This window comes from Ruditapes philippinarum, unplaced genomic scaffold, assembly GCF_026571515.1.
Source record: "Ruditapes philippinarum isolate M1 unplaced genomic scaffold, ASM2657151v2 ctg2544_1_1_1_1, whole genome shotgun sequence".
NCBI classification, from domain to species: domain Eukaryota; kingdom Metazoa; phylum Mollusca; class Bivalvia; order Venerida; family Veneridae; genus Ruditapes; species Ruditapes philippinarum.
Window position 1 is genome coordinate 64,795 of NW_026861355.1, and position 7,996 is coordinate 72,790.

The window sequence follows — 7,996 nt, forward strand, 5'->3', positions numbered from 1 at the left end:
CATTTGTGTTACTGAAGGAATATATGCTTATGATATTTGCCTTCTCTGAAAGTTATTGTTTAGGACATTGGCCTTCTTTGTTGATACTATTGTTAAGGATATTGGCTTTATATCAGAAGGCTTGTTTTAGGACGTTGGTCTTCTTGTTGGAGGCTATTGTTGAGGACATTGGCTCTAATGGAGGAATCTGGTTTTATTACGTTGGCTTTCTATGTGGAGGCTATTTGTGAGGATATTGGCTATATTTGAGGAATCTGGATTTATTACATTGGCTTTCTATGTGGAGGTTATTTGTGAGGATATTGGCTATATTGGAGGAATCTGGATTTTTTACTTTGGTTTTCTTGTGGGGGCTTTTTTGTGGGGAAATTTTTGGCTTTTTGGGGGGAAATCTGGTTTAACTTTGCTTTTGGGGGAGGTTTTTTGTAATTTTTTAAAATTTTTTTGGGAACTGATTTATTAAAGGCTTTTTTTGGGGAGGTTATTTTAATATTCTTTTGGAAAATTTTTTTATAGTTATTTTTCATGTATACAAGGGTTTTATTGTTTTAAAACCTTTTTGCTTTCTACATACACCTCATTTTTTTATGCAATTTAAGGCATAAAGTGCTTCCATACTATATTATTATATTACGTCTATAATAATAGTTAAGACACTTTTTACGTTTTAGATAAGAAAAAATTTATTTTCCTAGGAGCCAAAACTTTTTTCCCAAGTCCAAGAAGTACATAAAAATGTCCACTTTACCAAAATAATAAAAAATGAAATGGTTCTTCAGAACAAATAATGCATCTGTGCTTAAAACAACATTGTCCGTAGCGTAGACTAAGACATAGAACACATCTCAATAACTATTAATTTAGAACTAAAAATTCTAAGAGCTCATATTTCTATATAATAATATTCTATATATTTCTATATATATATATATGATAATATAGAAATTTGAGCTCTTTGTATTATATATAGTGACAGAAACGAGTGGTAGCAAGAACCACAGGGACATTGCTCAATGGAAAACCAAAGCAAATATAAATTAAAGTTTATTGCTTTATCGTTTATTAATTTCATACATGTATATTATAAAAAAATATATTAAAAATCTTCTTATTTGATACTGAAAAATATACAATAATGTATTTAGAATTATATATTATATCTATTATCAAGTGAATTGTTTTAGAAAAATATATAAATATATATATATATAAATTATGATTTATGTGTGTAACTTGTTCTATCTACTTTTCTATGCGAGAGACAGTTCTTGTTGCTTTTTTTAAGTATCATTACATACGATATGTCATATAAGAATTAATTACTTTGGCAAATGTAGCTATGGTGTGTTGAAACTTTTCACCTTCAGAAAGGTAAACTCTTTAATTAATCTAGTATCCCGATACTCCCGATATAGCGTTTTGTAATTAGAATCTTATATAGACCGCCCAACAAATGATGTGATTTTCAGCATTTCAGCAGCATGCCTCCAGGTGAGAGAAATATTTAAAGGGAAACAAACGTTAGAAAATTCTACTAAGATTTTAAGAGAAAAATTGATTTCAGTTTCTGGTAATAATTTACATGTTTTCTGCGATTAATGGCTGATTTTGCAGTATTTATCACGATATTACTAATGCATGATTAACCCTTTCCCCTTTCCCATTAACCCTTTGAGCATATTGTGAAAAATGGCCATTTTCACTGAAAAGCCTCCTCTTACAAGTTCAAACTGCTATGAAAATATGAAAAATGCTTCAATACTAATCAAACTTGGCACAAATGTTGACTGGACTATTGCCTTTGTAACGACATGCTCAGTCTTAAATTTCCTGTTACCAAGGCAACGAGGGGACATCTCAAAATTGACAAAAATCACTATTTTGCCTCGATTTTTTCCATCAAAATTTATTTCAAAGTGCTGCAACTTCTCAAAGGATTGAGATAGAGTCAGAGGCTTTTCAGGGTTGGTTACACGTTACCTTATGATCGACCTGAGGTCATTTTAAGTCTCTCACATGTCCAAAATATTCTTGGCTCACTTTTTTAGCAACATTTCTCAAACGAAAACATGCGTTTGGGGCCTGAATAGGAAAAAAAGGTGGGGGGTCGAAAGTGCGTTGTTTCGCGTATATATGAGGTAACGGGTTAACGCAGTTACGGCTATTTTTTGCATATTTTTGGTCTCTTTTTTGATATTTACTTGGATTGTAAATGCCGTTTGCAATGTGTGAATTACTTTCTATGTTAATTGCACAATACAATGTATTTTACTTTTAAACCCATTTTTAAAATAGAATGCCTTCATAATTCATAAAAAATAGCACGATTCTGGAAGCATATTGCTTTAAGAAACATTTTAATGTTTTGAATATGGACAAAAAGATCAACAAAAAGCAGCTATTAAGATCATAGCCTATAACAACATCAAAGCTTATACACCAGACAACCATGTACCAAATACACATGTATACATACACAGATATTTCATGCATAGAAAGTGCTAAAGTCTGTTAATTCACGAGAGGTGGAAAGGGTTGAAATCCGAAAGACATACACTAAATGTTGAACTTGAATGATTTAAAAGGGAAATCGACTAAATAATAAATTAAAAATGAAAATTTGAAACGACACGATAAAGTTTATATTTAAAATAGTTCCTTCGACTGTGATGAAAATTTCAACATTAAACGAGCCTTTTCATTAACGGAGGAGTATAGTCAAAAGGATGATAATATGTTTGTCCTAAACAAAAACATTTATTTTTACAGTCCACAGAGACAAACCCGGAAAGGACACACATTGACAATACCGAACGACTACGGTGTGAAATGTCCCCGCGCCGCCCATCGACATGTAAATGATCGCATCATATTTTTTTTAGAAATATTGAGTTAACCAAAATGTTGCGCAAAAATTAATAATTACTGATTAGTTATTTAAGAAAGTCTGTTGTGGAAGACCGACAACAGAGACTTCAAAATCGGCGTGCAAGCAAATAAACTCAATTTTCTTTTACGATCGTAATCTATTGTACGTTACTAGACACAAACCTTACGAAGAAGTTTTATAAAACTGATGAATATTCCTGAAAATTAATCAATGTGAAAATAGCTTTTCAAGTCAATGAGAATTTGAGTTTCTACACAGACAATGAATTGAGTGAATTTTAAGATTGAATCACGAACATATAACGCAAAATCAATATAGTTGTATCAGAATAGTTAAATTTTATCAATAGAATCTTTATAACAGACAATTCCCTTACGGTTCAAATACAAAATGAACGGAATATCTGTTTGGAAATCAATAAATTTGTACTTCTTAAAATATTCACGAGTTTTTGTTTATTCAAATGACATTTTTATTCCTAATAGTATTTTGAAATAACTTGAATATATGTTTTTAAATACTAGACATGCACTGATATTGGTTGTGATCGATTTAGTTTTACGGAATTTTATAGCAAAATGTTCGAGGTAACTAATGTAACATATTAAGTCAGAATACAGAGACGTGCAGGTCCGTCTGACACCTTACTATTTGCATACATTAAGTTAGTTCCCATTGATTTAATAGATTTTCCCATATACACCCACTTTAGAAGATGTTTAACTTTTAAGAACATGTGCATCTGCCCGACGTAACAAATGAGCCGCGTCACGACAAAACCAACATAGTGGGTTTGCGACCAGCATGGATCAAGACCAGCCTGCGCATTCACGCAGTCTGTCCGCTATCAGTTTCTCTATTTGTAATAGGGTTTGTAAGCGAACAGCATGGATCCTGATCAGACTGCGCAGATGCGCAAGCTGGTCTGGATCCATGCTGGTCGCAAACCCACTATGTAGATTTTGTCGTGACGCAGCTCAAATATGTTATTTTTGTTTACTTTTTTTTCAGATGCGGTGCTGATCTTTGCTTTTTTATCTTTATATCTCGATTTTTTTTATGTATTTTGTAGTTTCAAAAACATTACTTATTGATCAAGTAAGTACCTGTAACATCTCTTTTTTATGTTTTAATTTTACATTTTGCAACTTTTATCAAACATTATTTCACATTAAGCGATACTATCTTCAGATATTACAAGAACCGAACATGCTCTTAAACCAAAGACTTTGTTGCACATTTTAAAACGACATAAGGAAACTTCAGTATTGCTGCTTGCAAAGAGCCCTTAATTTCTGATGAAAGTTAATCATATGTATTGGCCAAATGGTATTTAGGGGAAGTCAGAAAATATCCGGACTTTTGACTCGTTGTCGAAAACCTTTTAAAAAAAATCTTTCTAGTCTTTTTCAAAATATTCTCCACCTACGTCTACGCACTTTTGCCATCTTCGTGGGAGCTTTTGTATTCCCGCTGTGAACCATGACGTAGACCTATGTTTTAGGTACTGTGTAATATCAAAGCCGCCCTGGTCTTATATTTCTTTCCAGCAAGCATTTTTTTTAGTTCTGGAAACAAATAAATGTCGTGAAGAAGGAGGACATTTTTCTGTGCTAACCTGGGACACATTTGATTCAGCTTATCTCTGAGATTTTTCAGAATTACTTCAGAATAGTACTTGGCGGTGACAGTTTGACCTTTTGGCATGAAATGAGTAAGTATCATTCCTCGTGAATCCCAAAAGGCAACAAGCATGACTTTGCCAGCCGAAGGAGACAGCTTAAACTTTTTAGGAGGTGGGGAACTAGCTAGTTTCCACTGCTTTGACGGAGCTTTTGTCTCAGGTTCGGAATAATAAACCAACATCTCATCTCCAGTGATAATGCGGTTCAAAACTTATCTCCTTCACGATTAAAACGACTTAAATGTTCTTTTGCATTGGTTACTCTGGTTGCCTTTTGATCTGCGGACAGCTGTCTAGGCACCCACCTGGCACTTACCGTGCTCATGCCTAGGTGTTCGTGTAAAATATTGTGTGCCGATGCCTTACCGATGCTAAACTTGTTGGCTACCTTTTCCAAAGTTACTTTACGATTTTTGTTGACAAAAGCTTTAACATTTGCTACCATTGTTGGGGTCACCGCCTCAGCTGGCCGCCATTTCCTAGGCCTGTCACAAACACTTGTTCTGCCTTCACGAAACTGAGAAACCCAGTTGTAGAAGGTTGAACGTGATACACATTTATCAGAAAATCTTTTTTAAGCCTCTGAAAGATGTGGCAGGGCTTTTCACCTTATACAACCAGAAACTTTATTACAGAGCGTTGTTCCTCTAACAAAGAGTCGATGATAGACGAAACACCTGTCATATATCAGAGGGCAAAATACTGTGTATACACAACTATCATTGAAAATAATCTGACCACGTTATTGGCGAATGAATGTATTTTCACCAATATATAATGTGTGTATATAGCTGCACGTGGAAAGAGGGGAGCATGAAAAGTCCGGATATTTTCTGACCGTCCCTCGTAGATACCTAATAAAGTTGAGTGGAGTTTGTTAACATGCTTTGTATGGATAAATTTGTCAACGTAAAAATAAAAAGTTTGGTAAGAAACAGAGCTTACATTAAAAAGCTTTTAATTATTTTTCTATTCTATGTCCTAATCTTAACAACGTGTGTGTTTCAAATGTTTTTAGAACAACAAGAACTTACAGGGAAACGTTGAGATATCTGAATATTTAATTAAATGATCATTATGCCTTAGAAATACTTTTATTTTTATTTCAAAAAAGTTTTATAATGTTGGACACTTTCATAATATCCAAAATTTTACTCATTGGCCAATTTCCTGAACCATCTTTTGCATTCGTTGCTTTTTTGTCAATAATTCGGTGAATAAGTATTTTGTATGAAAATCAAAATACTTTGTATACAATTTGCTAATTTATGACGAATTATTTTACAGTTATGGTTATGGCCTTTTGTTCACGTAACAAGTATATAATATTTTGTAAAACCATTATCTAAACGTTATACAATACATGCTTTCCCTTTCTAAAGAAGTAAAAATATATTTGTTTCTGATACAATTAACGGCATCTAAAACATTAAACAATTACGCTAATGCCATATTTAGTCCAACATCATAAACTTGCATTAAGAAATATTTTTCTGTAACAGTACTATATTTACTATTTGCTTACATTTTACAATGTAACTTTAAACAATATTCATTTGTCAAATATATGACAAAGAAACCGTTAAAGTGGATTTGTTCATAATGAAAGGTCTTTTATGCCGTAAATAATTATGTTGATATATTTGATATCATACCTGCTACCAAACTACGAACTAATTATATATGTTTTTGATAAGTGTGAGATACAAGATCCGATATAACATATCTTTAAATAGCAGATAATAAATTGTTCTAGAACAAAATAGTTTTATTCAACATATAAAAGTTCATAGTTAATCACTTAAAGCTCAATAAACATTCCTTTTTCAAGATATATTTATCAGAATATCCAAATTATACATTTTCATTGTTTTCATACAAATATGAAATTCTAATGGAAAATGTGCCCGTTGTAGACCAATCTACTTCAAAACGCCATCCCTGCTAAATATGTTTTTTTAAAGATTTAAACACGGATCAAATTTATATTGCAAACAATATTCTACGTATAGAGTGGAATTCTGTTCAGCAATTCCATCAAAATTTCATTTTTGAATGATAACATTTTAAAATTTAATTTCGATCAATACATTAAGTTAGTAACTAATTACGCGATGTAAAAATAATATGGTTAGTTAGATGATGAACCACTTTGTATCAAATCAAAATAAATAGATATTATGGAAACTTTAAAGAACGCCGCACTATATCACTGCAGTCTCTGTCATAAAATAAATTTATGGTAAGTGCAAGCTACCATCCACCGTCCCTAACACCGGGCACCGATTTGGACAGAATTTAACATTTAAAATGAAAATGATAAAAACTTGAACTAAGAAACATTCGCTATTGTGTTGAATCGCGGTTATCATGGATCTTTCAGCCCATCCCATTAACACATGAACATTGATATATAAGATTTCAAAATGTGATAATAGTTGTTTTATTTTGTTAGTTATACATTAAGCGCAATAATAAAGCGCAAGTTATCTTTTCAATTAAAATTTAAAGCTCCAATTAAAGGCGATGTATTTTGTAATTATTATATTTGCTTTTAAACTAATTGCAGATGCTGTAAATCTATTAAAAGCGATCTTCTAGAAATAAAACGTTTAAGCCATTGATAATTAATTCTTTTTTCACATATTATAAATTTAATCGTTTATAAATATCACGTGACGTTTGATCTTCAGATAGAAACAAACTTATCATATGATCTTATTAAGATTAGATATCTGTTAACTAAAAGTCAAGCAAAATCATATTTATGTCATATACTAGTATATATTTATATTCTTTACTACACTGTCAAGTTATTGTCGACAAACGTAAATGAATTCATTTTTTACTTTAGTATTTATTTGATTATTATAATAATGTTTTGTAAAACAATACATTGTTGTAATAATAAGAATTACGCTATCAAATAATTACGTGTCACCTTTATATAAATGAAATAATGTTATCAATATGTGTAGCGTCACCAAACTAGTTATTTCAATAAAAATGGAATATAAAAACAACAACTTTTTAATTTTCTAGACAGATAGTTTTACTTGGAGTAATACACGGTTAATTATAAAAACAATATGCTTTAAATTGAATATGAAAATCAGTATGAAACTTATATTGCTAATTTGAATTAACTTTGGTTGGGTACATGGACTTAATTATAGATCACCGCCGGATTTAAATTGCTTATGTAATTTTTATTAATATTTTTTTTTTCGCATTTTGACAGAAACTAAAACCTGTTCGGTAAGTGAACATAGTTTATTTGAGTTTTACATAAATATCAAGATAAACCCAAATGATTAGCCAAACATTCAATTTTTACACAGTAACTGTATCATAACTTTAAGTTATTTTCAAAATAACGACGATTATTTTTATGTTCTTTGCTATCAACATGTTTAATGCTT